We start from the raw sequence: 15,623 nt of genomic DNA on the forward strand, positions 1-15,623 counted from the left end.
CCCTCCCCCCCCCCCAAAAAAAAAAAAAAAAGAGGAACAGGAGATGAGATAAAAAGAAAACTACCAAACTACAGTGGTCTCAAGGGATCAGTCACCACAACTCCTAAGTCTCACAGATCGAGCTAGTAATTTCTTTTCATCTGGAAGCTCAAGAGACATTGGTCAGTAGGAGAGGGAGAAGAGACAAGAGTTGACAAGAGAATTACTGCTGTTAAGTTTATCCTGGCTTTAGTATGCTTAGATATTTATGAGGACTTAATGGTAGAACTGTCCCATCCAAATACCAGGTCGTCACTTAGTATGTCAGAGCACAATGGCATCATGATTACAGTACCGTTCATGGTCACAGCTTATGTTACTTATTTGGTACATTGGTACCGCCAGCGTACTGCAAAAGTAAATTATACTAAATTATTGCTTTCTCTGAGCAGTTTTGTAGTATAGCTGTAGAGTATAAACAATTTTCACAAAGTCTCCTGTTCTGGCTAAACTGTGCAGGTAAATCTCTGTTCAGGTGTTCACAAGAGGTTGTTGTAGAGATGCCTACACCCCTATGCTTTCCAGTGATGCATTGGAACCTCCCCACTCTTTCTTAGAGGTTTTCTCCAGTACCTTATAAATGTTGGTTTGTTATTTTGTTTTTGCTTCCAGTTCCATTTTGTACCAATCTGCTTCCTTTCATGTGACAGTCCCATCAGATCAGAGAAGTTAAGCATTTCTGGATCACATTGGAATTTGAATGGGAATAAGACAAAAGTGTGCAGGAAGCAAGAACCAGTATCCAGCAGTGCCCTGCTCCCTTTCCAGTCTGCATCAGGTCAGTGCCTCAGCACAGGGTTAGGATGAGCTGCATGGAGGGGAGTGCTGTCCTGCAGATAAGAAGGTTTGTGGCCAGCTGTAATAACTGAATTCGGAAAGGTGAGCATTACATGGCACGGAGGTCAGCACTGAGTAGGTTGTAGGTACAGTTGCTTCTGTACCTTGTTTCAGCAAGGAGAATCCAGAAGACCACAGCCAACCACATCTAATCCCAGCCCTGCCCTTATATGGGGCTCAGGCAGGTTTTCAGAGAGCAGATACCCTCCGCAGCGCTGCCATTCTTGGCTGCTTCCTCCGTGATGGGTGGGCAGGATCCCGAAGATATAGATTATCCTTTTTTTTTTTTTTTCTCAGTGAAGTGTAACTTTACTGAATCAGGGAAATCACATTAGAATTACGCTCTAGATGATGTACCCTAGATGGTTAGGTCTTCAGATACGTAGAGGAACGCTCAGTGAGTCAGCCCTGCAATTTTTGGTGGAGTAGGTCTATTCCGGCGTGTGGGTGTTTGCAGAACAATTACGTAAGTGTCAGGGTAGCTAGGAACTTTTGACATTTCTGGCAGCTTAACTGAGTTCTTTTCAGTCAAAAATATACTAATTGTTGTTCTCTTGCATTAAATACACATCATTGCCTTAGCTGGATTTGGGGGGCATTTTTTTAAGCATCAGTTGTCAGGGCAAGATATTGGAGCGGTTTTATTCTTGAGAAAACAGGCGATTTTTCACAGTTACAGTGAGACGAACATTTGTGAGAACTGTTTTAAATCATTTAAGAGGGTGCGAAAGTTGCTATGCCATATGCCTGGAATTTACTATGGTAAAGCTAATTACTGCCACTGAATGCAAGGGCCTGTCAGCATTTTCATCATCACACCCACCCTCAACACCTTTTCTCTTTTTTTTTTTTTTTGAGTTTTAGTTTGACTGACTTTTTTTGCTTATATATTTTTTGGGCTAAAGAATGATAATGCAACCTCCAAACTAACCTTTGAAATGCCTTATGGCCTGTATTCAAGGTGAGTAGGTTCAGTACCCCACTGAAGTATGGTGGATTAAATGACGAGACTTTTCTACATGTATTACACAGGGAAAGAAGGAGAACTGGTTTGTTTCCCAAGAGCAAGATACCAAAATTAGTCAGACTAGGTCAGTGTCCAAATGACATTTTCAGATAAGATTTGTCTCTAAAGATTAAATATGAAAGAAACAAAACATGATAATTGTTTTCTTTCTTATTTGATCCAAGTTGTGCCTTTGGTACCAAAAACCTCCAGTCAAACTAGCCAATGGATTTTTTTTTTTTTGATCTGGATAAATATGAAATCTTTCAAATGATCATGACCTTGTTATACTGTCTCCTCTTCTACATGGTACAATTAACGAGCCAGGTGACAACTCTGAATGGTGCTGGGCATCCAGCTGACATGCCTGAGTGATCGTATGGCAAAACAGCATTTGTCCATGGCTCTTGGAGAGTCAACAAAAGGCTGTAGGATGTTTTTCACCTAAAAAAATCATATTTTCTGAAGTCAGTCAGAGAGAAGGGCTCTGTTATGTGCTCTGTGGGTTCAGAGGGAGAACTGAACCTACCAGCTGTGTGGGTGCTTGTCCACACACAGCATGGTGGCTGTGTTATCAAGTCCTTACCAAGACTGGAAGTATGTAAGATGAGGACTCTACCTGCAACAGTATGTGGTGAGGAATCACTGGAATAACCTGCGTTCTTTGGGCTCCAACCAATATATTTTTTGCCCAGGAATTTTCCTAATTAGTGAGGACAACTTCAGGCTGGATGTACTGGCTTAATGATATGTACATTATGCCAGCTCAGACTCTTAGCATAAAGGGGTACATTTTATCACTTGTCTCTGAAAATAGCAGACTCAAAGTTTGAATCTGAAGTCACTGCAATCATCCAATTGCTTCTCCAAAACTTAGACAATTCTGGAAATCTGCAGTGTGAATCTATGGCCTTATATCACTCGCAGCCTGGTGGACTGAAGGGATTCATTGTTCTGATGTGTGCAGGAGGAATTGCTTAAATCCAATGAGCAAAAACAAAGGGACTCTCAGTGCCTCATATTTCCTCCCCAGGATTTATGCAAAGTAAATAAAGGAACTAAGTCTTCTGCATTAGTGCTTGGGATAAGAGCACTCTTCACTCTAGCCCAGTGCTTTCAACTGCCCGTGTCGATTCATGTAGTTAGTCAGAGAGAACTGGAATAAGCATGAGTTCTTGCATACCAAGAGCTCTCTATGCTCACTGATAAAATTAATTTCTCTTAGATTCAGACACAGACTAATTATTTAAAAACAATTGCTCCCATTCCTTTGAGACTCATTAACAACACACATGATGCCTCTGCTATGTCAGGTGGACAAGAACGGTTACATACAGGTAGGGAAAGGTCGCCTACCTGCATCATTCAGCTTCAGGGCAACTCAGAAACCTACAACAGGATATTTCCTTTGAAGGGTTTTGTTAGCTGGACTTTTTTTTTTTTCTGAAAACCTACAAAAGTAAATGCATGAATGCTGCATTATTAATTGGTAAAGATAAGAGATATATTGCTATGGGAAAATACTGATTACTATCTGCTAATTGTCAGATGCACACCTGTCTGTCTCTATTGAAGAAGTATTCCTTGATTCAATCACTTTGATGCTATTTGTCTCATCTAAGTAAGATGATCAGTATTCACAAGCTAGCCACTGGACTTGAAACAAATAGAGCAGTAGGCATTCTGGTTTTAGTGGCGAGGCAACCGTAGGTTAGATGACCCAATTCTCTTCATTGATATGTTCCACAACAGATAACAACTGTAACATTAAAATAGTAGCAAGAAACAATAGGAAAATTCATAGCCATTAGAATTACAGCAGTCTGTGCTGTGAAAACCATTTTAGGTGTAGTGTCTCACCTCCCTGTGTGTGGTGTTACAGCAGTTTTTCAAGCTAGGTTAGCTGACATAGTAAGGCAAAAGCAGTGCCTGGAATAGGACACGTGATGTTGATTGTCTTTTTGCTCTTATAAGCATAGCCCATATTGATTTTGCAACTGATTCCCTGCAAAAATATATTGTGTATTACTTTAGAAGGCAAATAAGGCCAAAATGGCAGAGAAATCAACCCAGGGTTTTTTATTCTCAGGGCTTGGAATTGATCAGTTGCTCTGACCATCCATTAAGCTGGATTCAGCACATCATTGCCTTTAGAAAGAAGGGGAAAATGAACTTCTGATCACAGAGACAGTAGACGTGAAATGGGAAAAATATGCCAGAGGGATCAGGTCCAGCTGTGGCAAGGCAAGCTGCAAGCAGGGGTTACAAGTAAGGTGAAGGTGACTCCAAAACCTCCCCTATGCCAACAGCTGCCCTGTGGATTTGTGCAGCTCCAGCCCTGTGCCCCTTGTCTCTTTTCTTCCCAAATTCCCACCTGAGCTTCATACTCAGGCCTCCAAAAATGTGTGAGCTGCCTCCATTCACTATGGGTTGAAGAGTTTACCTGCGAGCAATTCCTGAGCATCTGCTGTGTGTCCTACAGGGACTGTTGCGAGGCCCACTGATGAAAGGGTTACGTGGGCCAGCGAGGAGGGAACTGAGCATTTGCTGAGGTTGTTTTTGCCTAAGGCCACCCCTTAGAGCAAGAGCCTGTTTGGGAGCAGCCAGGAGACATTTTTCTTGCTCGGGGTGGGGTTATGAACTGTGGCTGAGGGGAGGGAGGAAGGAGCAAGGTCTAGTCAAAATAAGGCCACTGAACCAGAGATAACAGCCCTCCATGAAACATGGTGTCTCTGAGAACAGGCTGCCCACCTAGTCCAGTCTCTGTCTTAGCTCTTCTTACCGGCATGAGGAGAAAATGCCTCAGCCGACGTATTCTTAGATAGACACTCTTTTCTTTACCTCTTCATAATCTGCCCAGCAAGGTGATATGTTGAAACTCAAGGTGTCTGTTTGTGTTTCTGCTGCTGGGTGAGAGGACACCTCACACTTCTCCATGGGCATGGTCTAGTTCACTTTCGGAGGAAGTACAAAGTGCTTCTTGAGAGTGGCAGGGAGGACTTGGTTCTCTGACTCCTTTCCTTCCCTCAGATCTAGAGAAGGGTTTCTAGGAAGCAATTTGTTTGGGTTTGGTTTTTTTTAGAAGACATAGCATTTCTAGGAACCTACAGTCAGTATATACTTGGAAAAGAGAAGATGGGTGTATCATTTCAGATGAATCAAAATGAATTCCTGAGATCTGTATGTCAAAGACTTCCTCCACGGTTTTCTTAGCACAAGGTCCATGTTCTTCTGAAATTTCACATGTGTTTTCAGGGCTTTCATAAGAATATGTGGGCTATATTTGCTATGGAGTGGCCCTTGGACCAGGGTGTATTTTACCTTCCAAAAATCAACTTCAGCGGAAGCAACCCAAAGTTCACGTCAAAAAATTTTTTTTTTGCCCTGCTGTCAGTGACATTTGTGAATGATGGAAAAACATCCATATGGCTAAACAGACTATCTCCACTCCCCCACAAGTAGTGACTTAGACGATGAAAGTAATATTCATCCTGATCATCTGTTTTGTAACAGGATATTTATCTCAAGCTTTCAAGAATGTCATTATTATTGGGGGAGGAGGGGAATGGGCAGTAAGACAGGATCTGTAACAGATTATTGATGCTGGGAAGTGGGTAAGCCAGAGGGAAGGAAACCTGCCTGAAATCCACCAGCCCTGCTATTGCCCAGGAAGAGGGGCTGTGGGCCCATGATTATACGAGGAGGAGGAGGAAACATTCTCACCGTGGTCAATTAGGAGTCCAAGGAGACTAAGTGGAGTTTGAAAAATGGTAGGACCTTGAAAAGGGGGATGATGATGACACATCTAATGTGTTCGAAGAGAGGACTGGTTAGGACAGGGACTAGGGACAAGGCTGTAAATCTGTTTCTGCGGGCACATCCTTGAAAGCTAATCCCGTTACGCTGCAGGGAGACTGGCAGTGGAGGAGGCTGAATCTCAGCTCTGGGACTCTGGTCCGGTTAAGCAAATGGCATGGTTCTGATTGGCCCTGGCCCAGAGTATGGCTCAGTGTTTGTGGCTGCCTAAAAATGACCTAATTTAAACTCCCTTTCTGAACTAAGGAGCATGAAAATTTCAAAGCTTTTTCCTTCCAGTCAGGACTTCCAGGGGTGGTATTAATAGCTTTGGTGGACTGTATTCCATTGATTTAAAGCACCTGTGCTTCTGAAACAGGATTTTATCAATTTTTTATCACTTACACAGGAAGCAGTGCTGGGCTTAATGCTATTTATCCAGCTGGACATATTGACTTTGACTTAGGAGATCAAAGCATTTGGGTTAGGGATTGTGTAACATCTTCCTATAAGAACTGTCAGAGGTAAATTTACCAAACTTTGATTGATGATCATTTTGCATGAGTGTTCAACATCAGGAAGCACACAATAGACCCTTTCTCTTAATGGAGCTGCAGGCCATGCCACCTTTAAACATACACATTTTGAAACACATTTCATCACCTCCTGGAACATAACAGTACACAAAACCCTGGAGGTACACTTGAAAGTGAGCTTTCCCTGGGCTCCGAGGAGGTGACACAAGACCCTTTAAGGTGCAGCTTGCTGTAGTCCAAACTGGGAGCCAGTAAGGAGAATAAGTTATTTGTCTTTAGGTTTTTGGTTTGGTTTGGTTTTTTTTCCATTGTAATAACAGCATTTCCCAATAGGTAAGAGGCTGCAAAGTGCTAGCTCAGGAGCTCAGATTCAGTCCTCTGCTCCAGTGAGTCCTCCTTGCAGCACAAGACCTTCCTCTGAGGCTAGACAAAAGAGACTTGACTTCTTGTCCCAGCTTATGGAGAGACTTATCACCTTCTGTGAACTGAGTTCCCCCATCTATTTGTATGTGCAGGGTACTAAATACACTTGTTAAACCCTTTGTCATCTTATATCACTGATTATTGAGGGCTTCTTCAAATCCTCTAACTTTTAAAAGGTAGGACTCTGCCCCCCTTCACTAGGGTAATGAGGAGAGACTCCACAGAGCACAGCTCAGCAGGGGATCCTAATTCAGGGGCACTAGCTGCCCCCTAACAAAGAATACCTTCTAATACTGGCTATAAAGGGAGACACAGAGAGTAATCTCCTGCCGCTGTCTCAAATGAAACCATGTAAAGTGTCTGTCCCAGCCTCAAGTGGAATTAAAGTCATAATGGTCCCCTCATCACAGGAGGTGTTGTCAGCATGGATGTACTTTTTGGATAGTTGCCCTTGCTGCGGTAGTAAGGGGCATGTACAGAATTAAAATAGACGAAATATAACAGACGGTTGTCTGAGTTTTTCTCTCAACATAAAATGAAAACCCAACAAATTATATGGCATTATACTGGCCCTATTACTGTCCATCCATGGGTTTGAAAGTCATGCAGAGCTTTGATCTGCTCTGAAAATGATTGCCATTTTACAAGATAGTGTAACTCTTTTTTTTTTTGCTAGGTGCTGAGAGTGCAGACTATACCCAAAAGATGGGCCAGCCCTACTTTGGCCCATCCCATCTTTGTAGCGGTGCCCTGCGGGTCTGCCCCCAGGACTGAGCATGGCTGCAGGGAACTATGCTGGCCAGCACTTACCCAAGACTCAGGCGTCTGCAGCCAGCTTGCTTCTACCCAGAGCAGCAAGGGCATTTGAGTGGTGGTGAAGGGGCTTGTCGCTGCTGTCGACGTTTTGTCTGCTAGTCGTAGCCTTTGTCCTGAGTGTGCCACTGCCTGTGCACAGCTGGCCTCTGTTACTGCAGCGTGCAGAGGTCTCCTGTCCTGCAGAAGGGCGGTAGATTGAAAATGTTCTGTGGGGTTTTCCTTTCTTTTCCTTTTCTTTTTTTTTTTTTTTTTAGCTACAAACAAACAAAACCTAAATATTTGGAGTGCGGATTGCATGGCTCAAGGACTCAGGATGATTAAAAGCAGGAGCCATACAGAGACATCCAGAAATGATTGTTTTTAACAAGACAGGAACTTTGTCTGAAAACAGGATGACCTGCTGCAAAAGACGCCAACAAATCCCCGTAGAGCTTTAGAAAAACAAGCAGGCGCCTGAGTGTGCTTTAAAAAAAAAAATCCCGCCTAGTAATAAAAAGGGATGTAAGGGTAAACAGGAAAAGAGCACTCCACACTGCGAGCAGCCGGAGGAGGAGAGGCTGGGAAGAGCGCTGATCTGAAAACCTGATATGGAAACTGAAGGGGAAGATTTCTTCATATTCCCTGGGACAAATTCCCTGTGAAAACACAGCCTCAATGCAGCTTTGAGCAGCAGTTGCCTACTAATTCCTGTGTGCCTTTGTACGAGTAGTATGGAGGCTTTGGGAGAGTAGCATGGGTTCTGCAGGTTTTGTTGGCTGGCTTGAGTGGCTGTAAAGAAGTGTCGTTTCAGACTTGCATGAAATATAGGCTTAAGAGACATTTCTACTGCGTAACTGTGTTTCCTCACGATGTAGTTACTGCAGTTCTGCACACCTGTGCTGGGGTTATACTGCAGTATGGCTCACTCTCCCAATTTTAGTGTGAATCTCATGACATATGTTGTGTTTTCCACTAAGCCCTAGCTCCTCAAGTCTTGTAATTTCATGACGATCTTGGTTTTCATGTATCTGAAACAATTATTTCTATCCTTCATGCCTGAGAAAGAAAATCTTGAAATCATAAAGGCAGCTTACCGTAATACATAGAGTGAAAACCCAATTATTGCTATTTTCTGATGGTGAATTTTAAAATCAAATACTATTTTGAAGAATTAGGATATTGATATTTAGGCCTGATCACGTTGACAACTTCTGCTTGTTGGCAGAATTTGCAGACTCAAATACTAAGCAGGTTTCCCACTGCAACCTGCGCATGGTCAGTGAGATACCCGGAGCGATAAACGTGATGGGATGTGTATGCAGCATCAGGGACATCAAATTCCTTTACAGCAGGTTTCTCCTTGGTGCTGCTCCCAAGTCAAACACTTCCTCAGAACTGAAATAACAACTTACTGCAGCTTGTGTTCGTATGTGGCCAGAAAGATTCAACAGACTGTAAAATCCACTGACAGTAAAAGATTCATCCTGTCATGTATAGGGCCTGGCCCCTAGCAAAAGGCAGATGAGTGGCCTGGATTGGTGTCAGTGGTTTGGCTTCGCGTTGGGGCTTTAGGCACAGAGGTTGCTCCCCCCTGGGCACCAGACAGCTCTGTGCAGTCAGCTTGCCATGGCAGCGATGCTCCTGCACTCGCTGAAAGAGCACAGCTTTTCTGTTCTGGTGGGTCCTGCGGAAAATGCCGTGGTTCAGGCAAACATCTATGGCCTTACAGGCACTGATGGGAGTTACAGAGAGGCTTTTGGATTTCTCCTGGATGCAGCCCTAAATCCCTGATGATGCACATTCTGTGCCCCGGTGCTCCTTTGGCTCCCTGTGGGTGTTGTTTACCAGCTGTGGCCTGGGCGTGCCTCCGTGTCCCTCCATACCAGGCTGCCTTCCAGAGAGGTTCCAGCCTTTTTGGGTGGGGTAGCAGGGGAGAAAGACTTAGAAGCATAGAATCATAGAATCATTTAGGTTGGAAAATACCCTTAAGATTGAGTCCAACCATAAACCTGGCACTGCCAAGTCCCCCACTAAACCATGTCCCTAAGCACCACATCTACATGTCTTTTAGATGCCTCCAGGGATGGGGACTCAACCCCTTCCATGGGCAGCCTGTTCCAATGCTTGACAACCCTTTCGGTGAAGACATTTTTCCTAATATCCAATCTAAATCTCCCCTGGCACAGCTTGAGGTCGTTTCCTCTTGTCCTATCATTTGTTACTTGGCAGAAGAGACCGACCCCCACCTTGCTACAACCTCCTTGCAGGCAGTTGTAGAGAGCAATAAGGTCTCCCCTGAGTCTCCTTTTCTCCAAGCCAAACAACCCCAGCCACTCCTCATAAGACTTGTTCTCTAGACCCTTCACCAGCTTCGTTGCCCTTCTTTGGACACGTTCCAGCACCTCAATGTCTTTCTTGCAGTGAGGGGCCCAATACTGAACACAATATTCAAGGAGAGAAGAGCTCACACTTGTTTGTGAGCTCTTCAGATAATGGAAAAGACATTAGTCTCCACCCTCTTCTGGTATTGCTTTAAGGTTGACAAAGAACAGCTTCTCCTCACCCAGGAGGAGGACAGGCACTGGGAGTGCTATGGGCGCAGGGCTGCTCTGAAGCTGAGCATCTCAGATTGGGGGCCCAGCTCTGCAGCTGGTCACAGGGGCGATGGCTACCCCTGCACTCCTTTTCAGCCCCTGCATCTGATGCAAAACGCGTCCCACTGAGGAGCTGTTTGATTTCGATTTACAATCAGTTCACTTGCACTGCTCAGTTTTGCACCTGTTTTCTCAGGTAGCCCAGTCCCTTGGGCAAAGATTTTTATTAATTTACTTTTTTATTAGATAACAGACATGGGGTTTTTTTCTTTGCTTTAGTATAAATGAAAGGTGATTTGCTACTACTAATGCATGTGACTGACCATAGCTCAAATACTTATCCGTGGCCTGCAGCATCCTTCAGCACTGCACTACTCGAGATGGAGCATTACATAGTAGACACTATGACCAGAGAGATTCCCAGTTTCTGAGAAATGAAATTAAATCTGAATTATTTTTTTATCTCATCAAGATGGATAGAAATACCAGCTGCTTAGTCCACTGGTTACCTAATTATCTGATCCTCATACGCAGGCTTACAGGGACACAAACAGCTATAGCAGCATGCTTTGGTTTGCCTCTGTAACTTCCAAACTCGCTATGAACACGAAACACAAGACCTACTTGCAGGGTGTAGATAAGCATGTCTGTGAAAGGATCTTGAGAATTTTATTCTTACAAGTTGTTTTTGTCCTCCTCAGACAAGCAAAGACATGATATCAATTACATTGGTCTAAGAAAAATTAATTCTAAGTAGACATGTCAAGGCAGTGACAGCTTGATTTAAAAAAGATTGTAAAATAAGTGTGCAAGATAGTTAAATACATCACTGGGGGGAAAAAAAGTTAATTCTTTCTCCATAATCAAGAGATGCTTTAAACTCTGCCATAAAATGAGTACAAATTGGGTGAGATGTCCCAGGTCCCAGATTCATCTCACAAATTGTCAAAGGAGCACAGCATAAGCAGCATCACTGGAGATCTAACATGGAAAAAAATATTTTGTTTATGTTAAAAAATGGTGAGTTCAGGGCGGCTGCTTAGATTTCTGCAATTATTTTTTTTTCCCTATAGCTCTGTCTGTAGTGGCTTCTGTTTGCCACTTTTTATTTGAACGGTGGATCTTATTAGACTTTATTTTTTTTCATTTGAGGACATTTTAACTCTTGCAAATGAATTGTTCACCTCAGCCTCTTGGAAGGGAGTCATGGAGGACTGATGCCATTAGTGCAGGATAACTTTTAGGCCATTCACTCTTTAATGGGCTATGAAGTAATTGGCTATTTTGGTTCTGCCCGGCGGGGTCTCCGGCTTGGCCAAGTATTGCTCCCTCAGTGGCTGCCCTGCAAACGCCTGGAAGCACAGATCATCTTCAGTGACAAAAAAGACCATTCAAATCAGCTCTTTTGCTGCAAAAAGCTCACTGTTTTGGGCAGTGAAAACACTGCCTCTTCACAATACTGCCCTCTTTCCAGGGGGATGCTGCCATTTGCAAGGGCCGGCCAGGTAGCAGGAGGCTGGTGCTGGGCACAGAGACGTGCAGCCCAATGGTGGCATCCCCAGTGGGGGACAGTCATGGCCACCACCGACTCCCCAGCTGGCTACAGGGAGGTGGTTCCTGGAAAGATGACAGCAGGGAAAAGAGCAAAGGGGAGGCAGGCTGCAATTAAGGTTTGGGGAAAGTGGCTATTTAAGCAACAGGCCAAGGCTGACAGGGGCCTCTGGAGACCATCCAGTCCAAGCCCCCTGCTCAGAGCAGGGTCAGCCAGAGCACGTTGCCCAGGGCCAGGTTCTGCACCTCTAGCTGTCAGCGGTGCAGAAGCAAGCCTGAAGTTTGAAGCCTTGAAGCCAGAAGTTGGGCATAGCACAGCGTGTGCCAAACTTGTGTTGAGACGTTCTGAGTTACAAGGGATGATGCTCTGAAAAGATCATTTCAATGAAGCTCTTTTTCTTTGTATTCTAACTAGTCACAGATTATTTTTTTCTCGCTTCAGATATTATTTTGCATCATCCTTGCCATATGGAAGAAAGGAATGATGCCATTCCGATCTACTGCCATAAAAATATGAAATGTTTTTTGTGTGATCTTCAGAGTAGATTAGAACTGGGAATTTCCACTTTGGGGGGATTTTCAACACATTGAAATTAATTTTCCTTTCAATCTAGAAAAACTACAGTAGTGTCAAGTTTTCCTAGAAATTAGAAATCCCCTCCTCAAATGGATTTGTAAAAATGTAGATGTTTTATTAATCCTTATAAACAGTGCTGCAAAACAAGATGTTCATGGATAATTTGATTTTAAAATTATTCCATGTCTATTCTGGGGCTCAGCTCATAGTTTGGCCATCTAGATTCTCAAAATATTCCTTGAAGAAGGACTCTCAGAGATGGCCAGCACTGGCATCGCTGCCCCCTCTGGAGTGATCATTGACTTCTGGGAACAGAACATGACAAAAATGTGAGCACTTTTGGCAAGCCCAATATTAAAACATGCTATTTAGCACAAGGAGTTAAAAAAGAAATACTGTGAAGATATAAGCTACAGGGAACGGGTAAGCATCTCTCCAGTGATACATGTCATCTATGATCAGTTATACCTGAGGAGCGAGGCATGATGATGGAGCAGTCAGTGCAGGGGTTACTATGGTAAGTCTCTGTTTTCCTAACATTATAAAATGACATATGGATTTCCTTTACAGGAGGTTGGCTACTCCTGCTAATGGAAATAATACAGACAACACAGGCACAACTGCTCCTAATTCTCACAGAGGATTCAGATATCGCCACGCTACCTTCCCAGCACTCTGGCTTCTGAAGAGATGTGTTGGCTGCGGTGGCAGCAAGCCAGCGCTCCCCAGGCAGGTTCTCCGCTCCAGCTAATGGATCCTCTGGGAGCTGGGCTGGTAGCGCAGAGTGTGGTGCACTGGCACTTCTGTGGCTTGAAGAACAGCTGGCCCAGGTGTAGGGTTCATGCTCAACAGACCCACACTGGAGATAGCCTGGGTGTCTCTGCCCTGTGTCCCAGCCACTTTTCCATGTCGGGAGGTGGTGTGCTCGCATCCCAACCAGCTCTGCGTAGAGCTGATGGGTTTGGGCTTAGCCCTGCGGGGACACAGCCATCCTACTTCTTGCCTCATCTGACTCTGGAAGCAGTACAGGCATGTCTGCGTGGTGCTTCCCCTGAGCCAGCAATCCTGGCTGGCTTTAGCCATCATCCCGATGGCACTGTTTGTCCCCCAGCAGCCCAAACATTGGGATAGAAACAGGCTCAGGGAGACCAGCTGGCATCATTACACCTCTGTAAGGATTAGACAAGTCTGTTACTCTTACAAGTGCACTTACAGTACAGGGGAGATTCGACTCTGCATCACTGAGTTTACATGCTGTGGCCTGGGCTGTGCCAGGGGATGGCTTCTTACCCCTTCCAATCTTCATCTCTTAATATCAGACATAAGCAGTGCAATGCTGAAAGATGCAAAGCAAAATGTAAAATGATTTATTAGAGTACATTATACCAGTGTTCAAAAACAACACAGCAGAAAAAAAACCAACAAACAATTAATATAGGACTATATCCACATGTAATCTGGATAAGTGCTTACAATAGCACAGAACCAGTTTCTGAGGCATTTGACTTACAAAGTGCACCTTGTGGCCTTTCCTGGTATGAAATTCAGAACATTTTCAAAGTTTCTTGGCACTGCAGATGGCAAGTTACTGTTGACTAGACGAAGTGATGCCACAAATGGGAAATGATAGATGAGAAGACAGCGACAGCTCTTGGGGCGCAGATGGATGCATCTCCACTGCAGCACAGGGACAGATGTATCTTGTTCAGTCCAAAATTGCTTGCAAGTTGTTATTGTCCAGTGTCACCGCTGAGTGAAATAAAGCTGAACTGATTACTAATACAGAGTCTTCAGTCCTTTTCCCATAGCCTGAATCTATACATCATAGCTCCAGGTTAAATCTTATATATTAGGAAAGAACATAAAATAGCTACAGAGCTCAGAAGTGCAGATGACTGGGGAATCATATGTTAATGAGATAAAAATTGTATTTTCCCTCCCAAATGCAAAGGGACTATTTAAAGAGGAGAATTTTCCCTGGGAGAAAGACCTTTTCTGAGGGCTTTTTTCCATTGTTTTTCAGCATCATTCCAGCCCAGCCAAATAAGCCAATCTACCAGGAACAGGGTAGTATCACCCTGAGTGATGCAAGAGTAGCTGGGGAAGGGAAGGAAATCCATCAGGGTCGAGGTGCTGGGGGAGATACCTGGGAGCTTGGGTAGGGTGTTGAGCTAACTCCTGAAGAAAACCAGGCAAAGTCCAACTGAAGTCGAGAGCTGCTGCATGCGAAGGAGGAGGAGGTGGGGTGGATTCTCTTTTCCAGAAATGATCCCATGGTAAAAGAGGACCAATAGATATAAGGAGAAAAGAAATAATGTAAGGGACCAGTGGAGAAAATGCTTAGTAAGGGACAGAGAAATGCTTAGTAAGGGACAGGCCATAGTCCACTGACTCCCTTGCCAAGCAGCTGTGTCCTACAGCTGATGGATAATCCTGGACAGGGAACAGCCAGCCAGGGAAGGCATTTCATGAGTGGGACGTATACAAGGTAATACTTCATCTCCAGACTTCGGTGGAGGAAAGGGAGCAGAGATAATGTCCTGATGGGTAGTAGCAGGCGTAGATGTGATGTTCTTTCATCATGCTTGTTTACGGTGTGGCAACTGGGCTGAACACATTCATTTATATTGCATTGCACAGTGTGTGAGTGCTCAGCAAACAAACAGAGGCAGGTATCTGAAAACAAGGTATTAGTAAAGGCTGCAGATCAAGAGCACAGTGAACTAAACCTGATCACAAACAAGCTTTAACATCACACTGCAGGACAGTAATTCCCGCACTAAAGCAAAGAAGGGGTTTGAATGTGTGGGCTGCTGACTTCAGGCACTGTGGCAAAGACCACCATGTTGATGTTTCTAAGCCATCCCAGAGGGTGTCTGAGAATAGCACAGGGGCTCAGGAAGGGCAGACCTGTTCTCCAGCAACATATTGCAGTTGAATTTAGGGGGTCAGGTAACTGAGCTGGGCTTGGGCCACCCAGCAGCAGTCCAAACCCAGCCGGCTGTGCTGGGCTACACACCTGTGTGGACCTTTCTTGAGCAAAGTACTTCACTGAGGCTGTCACAGCTTGGGCAGCCTTTGCTGGTGGGACTTTCACTTTCTGAAGAGAGTAAAAGAAAAATGAACTGGACAAGCAGGGCAAGCAAGGAGGAGAGACTTCAGGCTCCTCTGTAAAGTACCCAAACTATGGCAAAGCATCTGGAAATGTGCTTCCTGAGAGCAAACTGTTGCATGTGAAGTGCTATGCTGTGATAGGGAGTTGAAGAAAAAAAGATCAGTGACTTTGCAGATGAATGACCAAAGTGCCAATGTGAGAAAATCAGCTTTTGGTTTGCCATAAAGGCGTTTGTTAAGCTTTCAAGTATTGAGCAACAGGAATGTAAAACCTCTTTTGGTTTGGTGGCAAGAGGCAGCTGAGAAGGAGGGGTACTTGTCTGAATTAAAAATCAACTTTTGCTAGACTGGTGTTC

The sequence above is a fragment of the Nipponia nippon genome, unplaced genomic scaffold, assembly GCF_047370975.1.
Source record: "Nipponia nippon isolate SJK-2023a ecotype South Korea unplaced genomic scaffold, ASM4737097v1 scaffold_3, whole genome shotgun sequence".
Classification (NCBI taxonomy): domain Eukaryota; kingdom Metazoa; phylum Chordata; class Aves; order Pelecaniformes; family Threskiornithidae; genus Nipponia; species Nipponia nippon.